This window comes from Coregonus clupeaformis, chromosome 11 (genome assembly GCF_020615455.1).
Source record: "Coregonus clupeaformis isolate EN_2021a chromosome 11, ASM2061545v1, whole genome shotgun sequence".
Taxonomy (NCBI): domain Eukaryota; kingdom Metazoa; phylum Chordata; class Actinopteri; order Salmoniformes; family Salmonidae; genus Coregonus; species Coregonus clupeaformis.
Window position 1 is genome coordinate 7095467 of NC_059202.1, and position 15011 is coordinate 7110477.

The window sequence follows — 15011 nt, forward strand, 5'->3', positions numbered from 1 at the left end:
TACATTAAGTCCTCATTACATTTATTCTCATAAGAAATCATGTATACCCAAAACTCAGTCAAAAAAGAAAAATACGTCATAGAATTCACTGTGTGTGCTCCTTTAAGACTTATCACCTTTGACCTGTTGAAAACCCCCTAAAATCAAAATAACAACCCTTTATAAACATCATACTAGGTGTGTTGTGTTTTATTTGAAAAACCCAATTGAAAACAACAAACAAAATAGCCAGGCCTTATGTAATGTGGTAGCTCCCTTTTACGACCTAATACTGCCTAACTTCACTAAACTGCTCCCCCTAGCCCTGGGCAACATTCCAATGAGATAAGCAAATCCCCTTTCTCCTGGAAGAGAAATTATGCATTTTGTTAACACTCAATTACAATCAGTAATCCAAAGATAGTAAGTACACACAAAACATGATACAGATATACACAGTCCTATCTCATCAATAATCGTTTGTTCCAATCTAATTCCTCATAACTACTCCATAAAAATATTATATAAAATCTCTCAAAAGATGAAAACCACTCAAATTTCACTTAGTATATAATGAGTATGTTTAATTGATTACCCTTAAGATCATATCCTCTTTAAATCTCACAATGATTATTGAACCCCTAAATCTGCTCCATGTGATCCCATATCAAATGATCCATTATCGTTTACTTGATCAACAACATAGGAAAATCTGTTTCCCCTTCTATTGTTCCTGTCACCCCTGTAAATGTCACATTTCAGTCATTAGCCAATACAATCACGTACTCCGCTTAAGTAAGACGTGATATTTTATCCCATGCATCTATTCAAAAATAGTTTGATACGTTGTCTCCTACTCTCCCCTTAACATAATGCTATAGTAGACTTCCATCAATCCTGGAAAAAAAACTCCCACTCAGAAGACACTAGATAATACCACGTTTCATTAAGTTCACTACACCTTCTAATATAAACCTATAACCCCTTTCTAGTATTTTAATCATCACAACCTGTTACATAGATGTTTTAAAATATAAACCTATTGTTTAATAACTTCATACTTACAAAAAATTTTTATTTCTTCATCAGCCTAATAGTAACAAGTATCTCCTATTGTTCAACGTACCATCAACAGATTATCGTTTTTAGAATTAATGAACTGTCTGCATAACTCACTGTTGTTTAAACAAACTATATAATGTACTGTAATGACCCAGCGGGCGTCATAAAGTAAAAGAGAGACGGGCACCAGGTGTACAGGCAGAACACAGGTTTATTCCTAAATGGGCTATTGTTCAGGCCACAACCCACGCCGCTAAACCTCAAACATACACAAATAGAACATGTCAAATCAAGGGTCCCGAACAGAAGAGAGAGATGAGACCGTAACCCCTATTTAATCATTCCCCAAATCCCGCGGGATTACCCATCATACCCCCCAACCTTTCCATCTGTCCTGGCATATTTAACCCCTGCTAGTACCCATGAGAACGATAACACATCCATGAACACAGAACACAATACAGGGTCGTTACATAGCCCCCTCCTTTCTAAACCCTAGCCCCTAGGGTTACAAAACAAAATCCTTAAAACGACCCGGAGGTCGCATCAGTCTCTTGTGCCTTCCCTTGACTCTCACTGGTGGACCCCCAGAACACTCATCTGCCCCAATGTCATTTCCAGCACCCCGAAGAGGCAGCCCCCGTCCCAGGCTCAGCTTGCATTAGAGTCTCCTCGCTAGACTGTCCCCGTGTGCTCACATCAGAGTCCTCACTTCCATTCCCTACCGTTTTCCTCCCTCTGTAGGGCGCCAATCGGTCCCGGTGGACCACCACCTTCCTGCCCCGTGGGGGAACCTCCACCCGGCACGTCACCTCCCCCACTCTCTCTATCACCAGGCACGGCCCCACCCAGGCACTGTCCAGCTTTGGGCACCGCCCCTTCTTGCGCGTGGGGTTGTGAAGCCACACGCGTTCTCCCGCTTCCAAAGTGCCTCCCCCTAGCGCGTGAGTCATAGTGGCGCTTTTGGCGCATTCCTGCGTTCTCGAGTTGCTCTCTTGCGAAGGTGTGAGCCGCTTCTAACCCGGTTCTGCAGTCGACGAACATAGTTCGGGCCAGGCAAAACCCCGTCGTCGTTATCAGGAGGGTGGCCAAACGTCAGTTCGGCTAGGGTGCGCAACTCACGACCTAACATTAGTAGCGCTGGGGAGCACGCAGTCGATTCCTGAACAGCCGACCTACATGCCATGAGAATAAACGGTAAGTGGGTGTCCCAATCTCTCTGGTGTTTTGAGGTAGCGATAGCCAGCTGTTGTGCTAATGTTCTGTTAAATCTTTCCACCAGCCCATCACTCTGGGGATGAAGCGGAGTAGTGCGCGTCTTCTCCGCGCCTAACCGTCTACACAACTCTGAGAACACCCGTGACTCAAAGTTTCTCCCCTGGTCGCTGTGTATAGACTGTGGCACCCCGAACCGACTGATTATTCCCCCTACCAATGCATCAGCTACTGTTTCTGCCTCCTGGTCTGGGAGAGCGTAAGCCTCTGGCCACTTGGTGAAGTAGTCCATAGCAGTTAGAATCCACCTGTTACCGCTGTCTGTGATTGGAAACGGTCCAACTATGTCTACCCCCAGTCTCTCCATGGGCTCCCCTACTGGGAATTGTTGTAGGAGGGCGTGTGACTGACCTGGAGGTCCTTTCTTAGCAGCACACTCATCGCACTGCCTGCAAAAGTCCTCCACATCCCTCCTGTGCCTGGCCCAATAGAAGCCTTTACGTACGCGCTTTAACGCTTTTGGAGACCCCAAAATGCCCTGCGCCTACTCCCCCGTGAAGCTGCTGTAACACGCTCCCTTGCAGCCTTTTGGGAACCACTACCTGCCACGTCATTTCTCCAGTAGCTGGCTTTTTTCCACCCCCTCTGAGCACTCCCTCAGCCACTCTAAGGACTGAGAATTTAGCCCAGAGTCCTTTGGTGACTGGTGATAGAGGGGCTACTTCCCCCCATGGCGGTCGTCTTCTCTCTTCCACCCACCCCAGCACAGGACGCAGCTCTGCGTCCTCCTCCTGGCGACGCCTCCACTCCCCGACGTCCACAGCCTCAAGCTCCCGGCACTCTGTCACCCTCAGCTGACTCACCGTGGCGGTGACTCCCTCCTCCATGCACAGTTCCCTCTCTCGCTCCACCCGTTTGGCGCAGTACCCACAGCCGTCCTCAGCACACGGGCGGCGGGACAAGGCGTCTGCATTGCTGTGGCGAAGGCCGGCCCTGTGCTCCACCTGGAAGTCGTAGGGTTGCAGCTCCTCCAACCAGCGGGCGATCTGACCCTCTGGCTCCTTGAAGGAGAGAAGCCACTGCAGGGCGGAGTGATCCGTCCGCACCACAAACGGCAGGCCCCCAGGTAGTACTTGAAATGGCGTACTGCTGCCACGACAGCCAAAAGCTCCCTCCTTGTCACGCAGTAGCGTTTTTCAGCCTTATCAAAAGTTCTGCTGTAATAAGCTACTACGTGCTCCCCGTCAGAACCACGCTGAGCCAGCACGGCCCCCCAAGCCCTCATTGCTTGCATCGGTGTCCAGAATAAACGGACGGTTTGGGTCTGGTGAGGACAGGACAGGGGCCTCCACCAGGGCACGTTTGAGGGCCTCAAACGCCCGCTGGTGCTCTTCGGTCCACTGAAAGACAGTGTCCTTCTTGAGAAGGTGGTTCAAAGGAGCTGCTATCCCCGCAAACCCTTTCACAAACCTACGATAGTAGGATGCCAGACCCAGGAAGCTCTTAACCTCCTTTTTTTCCTTTGGAATTGGCCACCCCCTCACAGCCTCCACTTTGTCTGGCAACGTGCTGATACCCTCACCACCCAGCTGATGACCCAGGAACGCCAACTCTCTTTGCATGAAATGGCACTTTTCCGGGTGTAATTTTAGCCCCGCCCCGAGATCCTCTCCAGCACTCGCCTAAGTGCCCCCAGTGCCCCCTCAAACGACGTGCCATGTACCAATATGTCGCTCTAGGTACACGACACACTCGTCTCTCGGAACCCCCGCCAGCACTCTGTCCATGAGCCTCTCAAAGGTGGCAGGAGCATTACAAAGCCCGAAGCACAGCACCTTGAACTGCCAATGGCCCCTATCCGTGGAGAAGGCCGTTTTCACGTGCCCCAGGCGAGAGGGGCACCTGCCAGTAGCCGCTGCGCAGATCAAGGGAAGAGAACCACGAGGACCCTCTGACGTGGTCTAGCGACTCATCGATCCTCGGTATGGGGTAAGAGTCTTTAATGGTGACAGAATTTAGGCCCCTGTAGTCCGCACAAAACCTAAGTTTACCCCCTTTCTTAGGCACCATGACGACCGGGCGCGGACCACGGGCTATCTGATGGCTCAATGAAATCAGCCCGCAACATGTCAGCAATAGCTGTGGCTGCTGCTTCCCTCTTGGCAAGGGGAATGCGACGGGGCCGAATTTTAATGGGTTGGTTGTCCCCAGTGTCGATGTCGTGCTGAACCAGGTGCGTTTGCCCTACCTCATCTTCCCCCAAGCGAAGCTATCTTTAAAGTCAAACAGCAGCTGCTTTAATTGTCTCTGTTGTCCCTCGTCCAGACCTTGACAGTTTTTCAGCCACACAGCCTCAACGGGCGTCGATAACTTCCTCCTTCCCCCGTCGGGCTGATGGGGTGAAGGAGCCAGTGTGTTTTGGGCTACTGGGATGCCTGTGCTTGCACCATTATGGGGAGTGAAGGTCGTTGCCGCCGGAGACAGCTGCTGGGATGGAACAACGACCAAGGGAGCAGCCGGGACGACCAGTGGAGTTTCGGCAAGCTTGGAGGAAGACGGAGGGACAGCCCTGCCCCCTGCTGGCCCTGCCGTAGGCGACATTCCCACTGTGGGCCCCCCCGACAGCCTCAAAGTGCCCGAAGCTAAGTCCAACTGAGCCCCACAGTTTTTCAAAAGTCCATTCCCAGTATACAGGGTCCTGTACCGCTGCTACCCACACCGGACACCCCACAGTTCTCCCCCCACAGTCACAGACACCCGACACTTCCCTAACATGGGGGCTAGCTCCCCCGTGACAGTCCGTAGCTGGACAAAGGTCGGCTCCACCCGCACCCCAACAGGTAGTATGTCTGGTCTCACCAGGGTTACTGTAGAGCCCGTGTCGACCAGGGCCAAACATTCCACCCCCTCTACCTTGACAATGACATTGCAGAAGTCCCCAATGGTGGTACGTCCCACCACAACTACCGGACTAGGAAACACGGTGGCCGCTACACCCTGGGGAAGCAGGTCCCCACCCTCTTGCCTGCACTGCTGGGTACATCTTCTGCTTACTGTGGGTTCGGGGCGGAGGAATGGGCCCGCGCTGCCCCCTGCGCGAGAACCCGCTGTCGTTTCCCTGTTGACTGGAGAATCTGCCACACTCCCGCTGAATGTGGCCAGTCTGGCCACAACCCCAGCAGACAATGGAAGTTGAGCTGACACTGCGATGTTGTCTGGAGCCCTTCTCAATGACAAGCGAAGCGGTCTTGACTAACCCTCCCAACTCGTCGACCCACTCTGGTTTGGTGACCCCCAGCACCCCGGCCGCCGCTGCTCTCACCTCTGGTTGACTGGCAACCTCCACTCTCACTCCCTCACCCCAGATCAGCTCCCTCTTCCTGGCTATCTCCACTGCAGCCCGCAGAGATGCTGGGTCCGACATCTGCACATGCTTACCCAGTTCGGTGGGGGAGAGCGCTCTAATGAAACTGTCCCGTGCCAGCTCGTCTTGCACCCCAATCGACATATTTGCATAAGCCCGCCTGGTCAGGCTCAGAATATCACTTGCCAACGCCTTTAATGATTCCCCCTGAAGTCTCTTTTTGTTATTCAGTTCAATCCGCAGCATGTTGGGCTGTGCATCGCTGCCGAAACGGCCCCCCAATGCCTCCACTAGCGCACCGTAGTCGCCCCTCTCGTCCGGGGCTAGCGTTGCAGGCATTCCGACGCCTCCTCTGACAGGCTCAGGGCAAGCTGTAACCCTTTCGTCTCGTCAGACCACCTCCCGGCTCTAGCCAACAACTCGAATTGAGTGAAAAAAACTTCCCATTTACCTTGTCCATTGAACTTTGGGAGTTTAGCCGCTACCGTGGCTAATGGCAATAGGGCGCTGCCATCTCTGTTTACATAAGGAGGTCCAGCCATTTTCGCACGCGGTGACGTCGATATCTCCGTCGCCGTGACGTCTGTTCTGGTCGAGCGGTTTGAAGGAAAACCCGCCCGTTCTGCCATCTTGCTGACTGACAATTTAACTCCCGCCATGTGGCTCTCCAGCTCTTCTACAGCCGTCATCGCCTGACCCTCCCGACCGGGTACACCCGAGCCCACAACGGCCACTTTGTCCGACTCTTCCTTAACTTTCCGCCTCGCCCGATCATCCTGACCGTAGATGCGAGTCACGCTAAAGCTAACCACGGCCTATACTGAAACAGCTAACTCGCCTAATCTCGATCTATCCCGTCGTTCGAAAGCACTTCTGACACCAATGTAATGACCCAGCGGGCGTCATAAAGTAAAAGAGAGACGGGCACCAGGTGTACAGGCAGAACACAGGTTTATTCCTAAATGGGCTATTGTTCAGGCCACAACCCACGCCGCTAAACCTCAAACATACACAAATAGAACATGTCAAATCAAGGGTCCCAAACAGAAGAGAGAGATGAGACCGTAACCCCTATTTAATCATTCCCAAAATCCCGCGGGATTACCCATCATACCCCCCAACCTTTCCATCTGTCCTGGCATATTTAACCCCTGCTAGTACCCATGAGAACGATAACACATCCATGAACACAGAACACAATACAGGGTCGTTACAGTACTAATAATAATTACCAATTATCAAATAACGTTCCATATTCAACTATCTAGACATGTTCTTCATATCATCCCAATGTGTCCTACATATGTCAATATAGCCCACTTATCACTACTTCCTTTCACCCTCTTACGAAATCGTGTCATTAGTAAATTGTCTCCACAAATCAATACTACCTAATAATATATTTTAATTCACCTAAATAGAAAGAATGATTTTAATACCAATCTTATTAAACAATCCAATTCAACATCAATTCAACATGTCTCATTACCCAATTAACTTATTTACTTTGTAAACCCTCTACAATATCTATTATTCTCTATCGCTAACTTTCCATATAACAGTACTTTAACGGATGACAAATTATTGTAAAGTTATAGTCAAAACTAACAAAACATCTATTCACCGATATGCAACTTTAATTACTATGTTATACTATTCGCTATGTGCTGGTAAGACAATTCCTTTCACGTAATATTATCAATTCCTCTAGTAATCTAGGTCAATAGCATCAACGCAAAATATTTGCTTTCTGTCCCTACCTGGGCTCAAACCAGGGACCTTCTACCCATATCGACAACATTTACCATCGAAACACCATTACCCGTCGCTCCACAAAATCCGCTATCCTTGCAAAGCAAGTTTAACAACTACTTCCATGTCGCATAGCAAGTTACGTCACCACTCTAAACGTCACTAGTTCGCACCACTAACTAGCTAGCCCTTTCACCCCAAACATCCAACCCCCTATGACTTCCTTTTCCACAGCAACCATTGATCCTCGTACACCTAACGTAACCCATAATATCCCTTACAGCGCTCTCACGTTTCAGCAAGCCCCAATGGTTAACACCCGCAGACAAAAAACATGGACATTCTTCAATTTTTTACTAGTAGACAAAATAAAACACACTCTCAAACAGCGTTCTGCATTTACCTCTATCATAGGGTTTAAAAACGAACGTAACAACATTAACCGTCCTAAATTGCTGTAGTAACGTCATGTTTGGTTCAGTTTATCACCAATCCTCCATTATTAGAATACATCAGATCTAAGTAAATATTCTTTCTAAGTAGGCTAGAAGTAACACCAAACACTTGCTGTATTTTACCATCATATATTGAATTCATATCCATATTCAATTCGATAGTCCACATTACAACTCTTTTCTCAGTAGTCTTTAAACTATCAACTCATTCAGCAACACAAAAATAATTATTTTACTCCCCCCACTATTCTTGACTAAAATTCCCTTACTATATTACCTCTGCTCCGAAATGATAGATAGAAATAATGCTTAATCTATTTCTATCATATGATCTATGTACTGTCTCCCCCCCCCCGTACGTCTACGTGTTTGGGCGTGTAAGCCAGCACTTATATATTCTTCCACTTTTACCTAACCTCTAGTAATCAATTACCCACACATAACATTAATCATATTTTAGTATATTCATATCAACTAAATCATTTGTATTTCTAATTATTCTTTATTGCCACAAGTTAGTTGACCATAATCTAGTTCCAATCGGAACAACAACGTTACTACCTAGACTCTTCCCCTGAGTCATAAAATCCTCCCAGAATCCTATAGACTGGTCACTATTCCCTGAACTAACATCTCACACTATTCTATGACAAGCAGTGTTTTTACAAACCCCAAGATATCATTATATCAACTGCTTATTCTCAAAACTTCAGATTAACTCTTACCATATTCACACAACTTTCATATCACATTCACACAATGCTATTTCCCAACACACAATCAATATTCGCACAACCTACAGGAATATTTTATTCTATAATAGTGCCCAAATTTGGAATGTTAACCCTATCAACCTTTGACATTTTACTATGGTCAATTTGACCATAATCCTACATTACTTCTAAATTTCCCAAATATAATGTCCCCCTGAAAGCTTGACCAAAATTCAATGTGTTGACGTCATATGATCACCCCCGTACACGTGACCTTTTTCTCCAACAAGATTTCTCATATTCAGGGAGTATTTTGTACAATTATTTTATGCCTATTAACAAATTACTAGGTCTTAATGTCTTATACATTTTATCGTATATTCTTTCCTTGAAATAATTAATTATTGCGATTTTTGATGGATCGTTAAGTCTCACACGTATACAACCTTATGATTATTAGTTAACACTACCGGAGTTTGTAAGGCTCCAGTTTCATGAAACGGATAGAGTTACAGCAAATCTACAGTTGTTTATGACTCTTGACTTGTTTAATGTATCTATCTCACATGATGATAATTATCTCCCTTCCTGTTTATATTGTAAAGACTGTATCTTGTACAATCTCAATATTAACTAGTTTATATTACCTTGAGTCAATTGCGGACCCACTTCCTTCCTCTCTTTTGATCTTCACCCTCCGTTTTATATTTATCCAGAATACTGGCACATGGTTTTCTCTAGATAAACGTCTAAAAACGATGTACCTGATGAATCCCTTTCGGATTATCGACGGATTACTACCCTCACTACAGCAGATTCAAACTGTTAATTTTTTTCTACTGCCGTTTTAAGATATCAATCCCCCCAAAAGCCATGAAAAAATATCACTGACCTTATTCTTGCAGCTGGGACTCAATTTTGGTTAGATATCGTCACAGTTTCTGTTGTTTATCAGTTTCCTACCAGCCTGTAATGAACACTCAATGTCAGAGGCCAGGTCTTAGTCTATACGGATGCTATCATCCGCCCGTGCATGGTTTTCGGTGTCCCCGTAACGACAGAAAACGGATATTGATATCCGGCTCGAAGGACCAATTGTCACGAGAATTCTATCTCTAATACTCAAACTTTGAATAATCCCCAGAGGGTGTAAGACTCTAGTTAAGAATGAATTAAACAAATTGTCCAGTCTGCAAGGGATCAGCCATTTTTATTCAATGAGAGCGCTCTGGCACCAAAAACACACACAGCCTTTTTATATGCGTCCACACAAAGGACTTTGCTCCGCCCACCTTTAGGCGGCCTGTAAATTTCCACAGTATAGAATATTTAAATAGGACAGTTTCTAAGTCTCCTTTCTCCTGGAATGTCTGTCTCAGCAGTTTCTAACCCCCTTCTCTGTTAGCGGGTTTATTACTACCTTAACACAGTTTACACAGTCATACTGTATCGGGGTGGAACAATTTGAGTCATTAACATAAACATACAAATTCATCTATCACTTACCTTGTCCATAGACTAATTACAGGGTAAGGAAACCATTATGTAATTTTGTAATTTGGGTGAAGTATCCCTTTAAGTCAAGGTCTGACTAACATTAAGTGATAAACCTATTAAAATGGTATAATACCAATGCCCAGGGTCCATTAGTGATCTTCGCATTCTCAGTGAAGATACGAATGAAGAACTTAAGAAACTTGTTGTCATATTCATAGCGGGACCCAGATAGTACAAGATAAAGGATGTTGAATGAAGATTTATGGAAGATAGTCTGAGTGTCCATGGTTTTCCCTGTACAAAATAAAAATATATAGTAGTAGTTATTATCTATTTATGATAAAATCAGTTAAATGACAAGTATGATACGTTTCTTTACCACAAAGACAGATTAATGTCAATTTTAAATGTTATACTTTCATACCAACACTTTTCTCCAAGGGTGCAATGATGTATGATGTCTCCTCCAGAATCCTCTCCTCTATAGACTGCTTCCCAGACCAAAGTTTCTCAGGGTCATTAGGGCGAAGAGACGTTGCACTCTCCAGCATGAGCTGTATTTCGAAATAATGAAACCTGGGGAGGGGTTTTAAAAATCTGACGAGCAGCTTACATTATATGATTTTGAAGAAAATAAAACTATAATCAGCGGGTAGTTTCAGGAGCTCTGCACAGTAAATAAAAAATGAATAATTTCTAAATGATTAAATGTGTTTCTGGTTGATTCTAACAATAGTATAGTTTTTGTTGTTATTTCTTTTTCCTTGTGTAGTGTTTGAGCATAAGGTTTTGGGGTCTTCTTGCAAAGTCCAAAGCCTTGGTAACCAGGGACTCCTTCATAGCTTCAAGCCCATTGAGAATCACAGCTGGCCTTCCACCAATATAAAGACTGAAAACCTTCCCATAGCGCTCTGCCAACTAGTTGGGAAAGAGCACATGAGGACACATTGCATACAACACAGTAACACTGTGATTACAAGTGATACAAGATAACATCACCCTTTGATGAAGGAATGACAATGTTTGAAACAAATAATGTAACTGATAGTTACACTGACACTGCTGATTCTTTCATGAGTTGTTATGCTATTTGAGGCATAATAACTGCACCTTCTCCAGGTCTTTCAAATGATTCCTCAAGCTCAGATGCAGCAGATTCCCAAATATCTGAATGGGTTTTGGACCAGGAGGAAAGTTTGTGGTTCGATTAATCTTCAGGATGAAAAAGAGGAAGCAGATGCCTATCCATAGTAGAACAAACGAGCCCAACATGATCGGCTGTCCTGTTCCACGCTGCACACTGCTCTTTATACATGCGCAGGAGGTTCACACATGGGTGTACAAAGTTTACACTCACACTGGCCATTGTGTACTTAAGTCATTGCCATTGTGGGAGGTACACATGTGGGATCTTAATTTGATCACCCGGTTGCAGGAGAACTTTACTGCAATACAGGAAATGTAAAACTTGTAGTGTATTTGAGGTTTAAAATGGCTTCTGAAGTTAGTAATTTCCACTTTGAAATTTCAGACATGATTTCCCCTTGCGAAAAATGTATAAATCCCTACAAACATGTCTATTAATTATAATCCATATAATAATTCACATTTCCTGTTGCTGCAGGATTATTTTCCTGCTGTAGCAAACTGGCTTAAATTAAGATCCAACATCTGTAGGCCTATGATTCTCAGTATGATCCACTTTTGTGAACAACAACAAGAAATCAAAAAGGCCACTGAATTGAAGTTGTGAAAACATACATTATTATCATCCTTGCTATTCTTCATCTATTGATTTCATACCCTTGACTTTCAGTGTGTATGACTGCCATGTACACTCTTACACGTAGAAAAAATTTGTTCTTTGCAGATGGATAGGGTTCTACCAATAACTATTTTTATCTGAAAAAAACTTTTTGGGGAGAAAAGGTTCTGTGATGATTCTTTGGAAGGCAAGAGGGATTCTTTGGAAGGCAATATTCTACATAGAACCCTTCTTAATCTGAATACCGGTAGTGTTTTTATTGTAATTGTTTTCACTTTCTTTTAAATAGGGCCTGAGCATTAGTGTTCACCTCACTGTTTAAACTTTAACATCAGGAGTTTGAGTAATCTGATAAGTTTAAAATGATAGGTCTGAGAATGTCTTAAACTGTACCTGGGAATATTTGTGCATGTATCTGGTATACCCTTAATCATTTTACATATACAGTACTGACATAGTTTATATCTTTGTCATGATTTCTGTCTTTACATTTAGTATTTTCTGTGATTGTATTGAGCAGAGAGTAAGAGAATAGAGTATGAGTGAATCAGCAGTGTATGGTATGGTACACTGCAAATTGGGCAGTTGTACCTAGTGATATTTTTTTCAGTGTAACATTTCTAGTGTTGATTCAGCAGTTAAATAAATGTAACACTCGGTGTTGTAAAATAACCCCATGAGTATTAATAACCAGAGTTTGTGTGATTGTGTCATTTTTCCTCTGTGTAACAAAAGGGCTGGTGGATGGAGCTCTAGGAGGACGGGCTCATGGTACCAAACACATCAAACACATGGAAACAACGTGTTTGATTCCGTTCCATTGACTCCATTCCAACCATTACAATGAGCCCATCCTCCTATAGCTCCTCCCATCAGCCTCCTCTGCTGTGTAGAGTAAAACACTCAAAACCATGCCCATCATTATCATATTTCCCAGCATGCTCTATTGCAGGTTGATTTTCAGAATAGTTTTTTTCAATTTCTGTTTTTGCATGTACATTGATTAGTTGATTAATCTTATGCTACACAAAGATAAATAACATACATTTTCTAAACTAATCCAACCTGTTAGCAGTTGGATTTATTGCACCTGTTACTAAGATGGTTGTTCCAGATTATTTAGGTAGTCTCATTAACCAATCTTCCCTACCCTGACAGTCATTGAATGCAGGTTGCAAGTGATTAAAAGTTCAAATTGTTGGATATCCTCACTCTGGCTGGATTTTAAAAGGAATTACAGATCACTTTGCTAGCCATCCTAATGTGACTTTCAGTCCTTATGTGGCCTGTAAACCAGGAGTTTTAGACCACTGTGTTAGGGTATAACTAGGCTCTCAAAGAAAGGCCTTATGATATACAGTGAGGGAAAAAAGTATTTGATCCCCTGCTGATTTGGTATGTATGCCCACTGACAAAGACATGATCAGTCTATAATTTTAATGGTAGGTTTATTTGAACAGTGAGAGACAGAATAACAACAACAAAATCCAGAAAACGCATGTCAGAAATGTTATAAATTGATTTGCAATTTAATGAGGGAAATAAGTATTTGACCCATCTGCAAAACATTACTTAGTACTTGGTGGCAAAACCCTTGTTGGCAATCACAGAGGTCAGATGTTTCTTGTGGTTGGCTACCAGGATTGCACACATCTCAGGAGGGATTTTGTCCCACTCCTCTTTGCAGATCTTCTCCAAGTCATTAAGGTTTCGAGCCTGACGTTTGGCATCTCAAACCTTCAGCTCTCTCCACAGATTTTCTATGAGATTAAGGTCTGGAGACTGGCTAGGCCACTCCAGGACCTTAATGTACTTCTTCTTGAGCCACTCCTTTGTTGCCTTGACCATGTGTTTTGGGTCATTGTCATGCTGAAATACCATTCCACGACCCATTTTCAATGCCCTGGCTGAGGGAAGGAGGTTCTCACCCAAGATTTTACGGTACATGGCGCCGTCCATCGTCCCTTTGATGCGGTGAAGTTGTCCTGTCCCCTTAGCAGAAAAACACCCCCAAAGCATAATGTTTCCACCTCCATGTTTGACGGTGGGGATGGTGTTCTTGGGGTCATAGGCAGCATTCCTTCTCCTCCAAACACGGCGAGTTGAGTTGATGCCATAGAGCTCGATTTTGGTCTCATCTGACCACAACACTTTCACCCAGTTCTCCTCTGAATCATTCAGATGTTCATTGGCAAACTTCAGACGGGCCTGTATATGTGCTTTCTTGAGCAGGGGGACCTTGCGGGCGCTTCAGGATTTCAGTCCTTCACGGCGTAGTGTGTTACCAATTGTTTTCTTGGTGACTGTGGTCCCAGCTGCCTTGAGATCATTGACAAGATCCTCCTGTGTAGTTCTGGGCTGATTCCTCACCGTTCTCATGATCATTGCAACTCCACGAGGTGAGATCTTGCATGGAGCCCCAGGCCGAGGGAGATTGACAGTTATTTTGTGTTTCTTCCATTTGCGAATAATCGCACCAACTGTTGTCACCTTCTCACCAAGCTGCTTGGCGATGGACTTTGTAGCCCATTCCAGCCTTGTGTAGGTCTACAATCTTGTCCCTGACATCCTTGGAGAGCTCTTTGGTCTTGGCCATGGTGGAGAGTTTAGAATCTGATTGATTGCTTCTGTGGACAGGTGTCTTTTATACAGGTAACAAGCTGAGATTAGGAGCACTCCCTTTAAGAGTGTGCTCCTAATCTCAGCTCGTTACCTGTATAAAAGACACCTGGGAGCCAGAAATCTTTCTGATTGAGAGGGGGTCAAATACTTATTTCCCTCATTAAAATGCAAATCAATTTATAACATTTTTGACATGCGTTTTTCTGGATTTTTTTGTTGTTATTCTGTCTCTCACTTTTCAAATAAACCTACCATTAAAATTATAGACTGATCATGTCTTTGTCAGTGGGCAAACGTACAAAATCAGCAGGGGATCAAATACTTTTTTCCCTCACTGTATGTAATGTATTGTCATAAAGAGTTTAATTATAATGGCTAATACAGGTGAAGGATCTTAATTTGAGCCAGTTTGCTAAAGCAGTAAAATAATCCTGCAGCAACAGGAAATGTGAATTATTATGTGAATTATAATTAATGTATATTTTGTTAGGGGTTGATACATTTTTCGGAAGGGAAAATCAAGTCTGACATTTTTAAGCAGAAATGACAAACTTCAGAAGCCTTTTTAAACCTCAAGTACACTACAA